Source organism: Myotis davidii, unplaced genomic scaffold (assembly GCF_000327345.1).
Source record: "Myotis davidii unplaced genomic scaffold, ASM32734v1 scaffold276, whole genome shotgun sequence".
NCBI lineage: Eukaryota > Metazoa > Chordata > Mammalia > Chiroptera > Vespertilionidae > Myotis > Myotis davidii.
Genome location: NW_006287906.1, coordinates 540,175 through 544,988, shown reverse-complemented (window position 1 = coordinate 544,988; position 4,814 = coordinate 540,175).

The window sequence follows — 4,814 nt, the reverse complement described above, 5'->3', positions numbered from 1 at the left end:
GTTATTTTTTTTTAATTCCATCAAACAAATTTATAAACTAGGAAACTGTTCTTCAGTCATAGTTTCTAGTTTTCTAGTTATAACAAAGTAAGAAGAATGCTATAATTAGATTGAGAACGTAAGACAGTCAGTGAAATTCAAATATGACATTAAGTAATCTTACAATGTTGTTCCTTGCTAAGTTGGGCTTCTTACATGTAAATATGTCATCCCAAATATATTAGGTTTAGGAAAAAAGCATTACATGGAATTCACTTTGCCCTTCAAAAAGATATATTAAAGTCTTCACCCGTAGTACCTCAGAATGTGAACTTATTTAGAAATACAGTCTTTTCAGATGCAATTACTTAATTTAAGATGAGGTCATACTGGAGTGAAATGAATACCTAATACAATATCACTGGTGGCCGTTTAAGGAGGACACAAAGACAGAGACTCAGAAAACAACAGAGGCAAAGACTGGAGTGATGTGTCTACCAGCGAAGGACTGCTGGCAAACACCAGCGGTCAGAAGAAACAAGGAAGGATTCTCCGCTACAGATTTCACTAGCAGGATGGCCCTGCTGATACCTTGATTTCAGATTTCTAGCCACCAGAACTGTAAAAAGAAGTAAATTTCTGTTGTTTTAAGCCAAGCAGTTTGTGGTACATTTCTAAGGCAGCCTTAGGAAACTAATACAAGGGTGTGGTCACATGGAGACCTAGCTTTCAATCTACCGATTTTACCTCATCAAAATAAGAGAAGCTAAAGACAAATGGAATGAGAGAATGCCAATATCATTTCATCATTAACCTAATTTTGTCTGGCCAACAGCATACCTTAGCAAAACAACAACAACAAAAAATACCAACAGACCAGTACCCCCTACATTAATTGCATCTTCTCTTCTAAGTCATTTATGTCTCGTTTAAGTGACAAAGAAACTTTTGTCACTGACAGATCTCAAGAGCCTCCACAGCTGTAGAGAAATACGGTCTATTCCATTGACTTGGTACACCTTTAACAAAAGTGCCATGTGGTTGAACACTAGAATTCTCTATTGGTGATGATATATGAGACTAAAAGAACACACTCTACAATTATGTCAACATTAAAAGATTTTTAATAATAATAAAAAGAAGGAATGCAATCTGATGTTTTTTCAGACCCAGGTATGTGCAATTGAGCTTACAGTGCTATGAATCAGGAAAACCTTGCTTCTAAGGCTGCAAACTGCATATAACTCTTCAAATGTATTCATAGGCATGATATTAAAATAGCTTATGTGTGCCTAAAATCCTAGATTATAAAAATAGCATCTGGCTAAAAACTGGATACTCTCTCGATGTGACCATTATAATTTTCTGTGTCTTTTCTCCTGCACAGTCTTATTTGCCATCAGTCTTAATCCGTTTTCAAAAACATAGTAAGGCAGAAAGCCATATGAGGTATTCAACTCTCCTCTCTATCATTCACTTCCCTATGCCTCTGTCAGAATTAATAAGTATACACCCAAAGGAAGGGGGGCTGAGCAACTCATTAGTCCTCCTGCTCACTGCTTCCAAAATGTGGGTGGCCTCTGAAAACTGCAATGCAAGTGTATCGCGTGAGTACAGTTACAGACCCAGGACATCATGGTGCTAATTATCCTGCTGTGTGTGTGTTCTGGGATTCATCCACTCACAGCATTTTCCAAATAATATTTTTAATTCATGCAGGGTATAGGCTGTCTTTGTTTTCTGAAACTCTTACAAGCTTGGTGACCCCTCATTTACATCTGTCCTTGAACATAAACAACATCTTGGAAAGTTCCGATTTTGTACAACACTTTCCAGTGCACATAAAAGTGCTTCAAACTCAAAAGAGCGAACTGTGACTGCTGACTGCTTTAGAGTGAACACTGAAGAGGTGATGCTGTGGGGCAACCCCCTCAGCAATTCATCTGAGGAATGTGGAGAGCAACTCCACGGAAATACACATGTGATATTAGGGGTTAAGGGGAACCAAACAAATACAGGCTTTGAATGGATCTATATGCTTAGGTTTCTCACTCTCCTTGCCCTTAGAGTTAGAAGTGTGAAATCTTGGGTTTACTCTTCTAATTCTTTTGTTGTATACAGTTTGGATGATTTTATTTTTATTCCTCAAGGATTTTCTAACTCTAGAGAAATGATGTGAAAAGTAACATCAGCCTGGACTTGGTAAACTCTACTTTATTTCAATGTATTTTTTGTTTGTTTGTTTTAGTTTGACTTGGCTAAAAGCCATTATAGCTGCTGTTTATTATTTCAAAATACCATTGATACTTACTATGTGATTCATTTCCATGTAAATTTTTCTTTTAGAGAGCTTTGATTTTGAGCAAGCAATGTGTGCATTAGGGAGAAAATATCATATGATTGCTTGCCCAAAAAACAAGGGAAAAGAGGGCTAAAGAGAGTCTGTCCCATGAGGTTTAAGACTGACAAATTAGCAGCAGAAAAGCTTTTGTCTGGAAAGTAAGACAATGATCCTAAGAACTAAGCACAATTTACTTCTCAATTAGTCAAAACCAGCAAAAGAGCTCTATATGTAAAAAAAATGTCCAAATCTCTCTGCTCTTACATAACTAATTAACCTGGAAATTCCTCTGACTTGGAAAAAAGGTAAATTGAAAATAAAACTTATAATTATAAATGCAACATTTTTATTGATAAAAATAATACTATTGGAGTTTTACGAAGTAGGATTTTTCTGTTTCATATTTTCAAATATTTATTCTGGTATATTAACTTATTGAAAAATTAGAGCAGTGGTTCTCAACCTGTGGGTCGCGACCCCTTTGGTGGTTGAATGACCCCTTCACAGGGGTCGCCTAAATACATCCTGCATATCAGATATTTACATCATGATTCATAACAGTAGCAAAATTACAGGTATGAAGTAGCAACAAAAATAATTTTATGGTTGGGGGTCACCACAACATGAGGAACTGTATTAAAGGGTCACAGCATTAGGAAGGTTGAAAACTACTGAACTAGAGCAAAGTAATAGCTTATCAATTAGAGCAGTGGTTCTCAACCTTCTGGCCCTTTAAATACAGTTCCTCATGTTGTGACCCAACCATAAAATTATTTTCGTTGCTACTTCATACCTGTAATTTTGCTACTGTTATGAATCATGATGTAAATATCTGATATGCAGGATGTATTTAGGCGACCCCTGTGAAGGGGTCATTCAACCACCAAAGGGGTCGCGACCCACAGGTTGAGAATTAGAGGGTATAGATTATCAAAACTCAGGGGATAATGAAAAAATAGTTAGCACTTTCTAAGCACTTACTGTAGTTTGAGTACAATGCTAAGCCCTTTATTTAAAAACCAGAGGGCCCAGTGCATGGATTCGTGCACCAGTGGAATCGCTCAGCCTAGCCTGTGCCCTCTCGCAATTTGCGACCCCTCAGGGGATGTCACACTGTGTGTTTCATTCTGATCCTCTAAGTCCAGGCTGCGGGACCCCACCGGTGCATTCACAACTGGGCCTCTAGTATGCATGTAAGATCTTTGGTTAATCTCTTCTTGCCCTTCCCTCTGAGATTCATTAGTCTGTTCCATGTTTCCATGCCTGTGCATTGAGCATCTGCCCCCTGGTGGTGAGTATGCATCATAGCTACCAGTCAAACAGTAGAATGGTCAAATGGTCGCTTAGGCTTTTATACATATAGATTCCCTATAATCCCTACAATAAACCTATCAACGTAATAGTATTATAGAGGTTAACTAACTTGCCCAAGATCACACAGCTGAAAAGTGGCAGAGTTGGGGTCACTTTCAGATTTGTCTACCCTAAAGCAGGTGTTTTGTCTATTGTGCCCAAGCAGCTGTGCTGACCAGATGTTAGAGATGATGCTTTCCTTCATCCATTCTCCTATAGAGTTATATGCCTTTTTTTAGTTAAATTAATGAAGAATATTTGCATAATTATGCCTGCAAATATTGTAATCTCTCAAGCTAACTTTTTCAGTTTAATTTATTTGCATTTATTGTTTTATCTTTTGGTTTTCATGGTGTTTCTTCTTGCATTCTTTTTTTTTTTTTTTTACATTTTTTGCCTTTGTCATGTACACTTTTTAAAAACTTTATATAAAATCAGAAATTATTTCCAGTTTTCCTGCTTCAGTTGGGACTGGTTGCTTTCCTGGTCTGTTGCCTAGCAGTTATCCTGAAGTTCCTTTCACTGTCCTTCTGAGCTAGATCCACTTCTTTTGGTCCTATCCCTCTTTCTTTTTTGATTTACACTTGACTTTTAGTGTCACTGGAGCTACTTCTTAATGTTTGGTATAAGAGAAGTGAAATTTCTGAGATTTTACATATGTGGACATTTCTGAATGATAATCTTTATATAAAATAATGAAGTAATTACTAGGCCATCATACTTAAATATCTATAACTAGAGGCCTAATGCACAAAAATTTGTGCACTCATGGGGGGAGGTCCCTCAGCCCGGCCTGTGTGCTCTCGCAGTCTGGGACCCCTCAGGGGATGTCCACTTGCTGGCTTAGGTCCACTCCCCACAGGATTGAGCCTAAACTGGCAATCAGATATCCCTCTGGCAGCTCGGCAGCCCTAGGGGGATGTCCACTTGCCAGCAGGGAGCAGACCTAAGCTGCAGTCGGACATCCGGATCAGGGTTGGGGTCCCTCTTGGGTGCCTGGTCATCCTGGCTGAGGGACTGATGGCTGTTTTCAGGCTGGCCACACCCACTTCAGGATTGGTGGCCCCGCTGGGGTGCCTGGCCAGCCTGGGTGAGGGGCTGATGGTTGTATCAGGCTGGCCACAGCCCCTTCAAGGGTTTT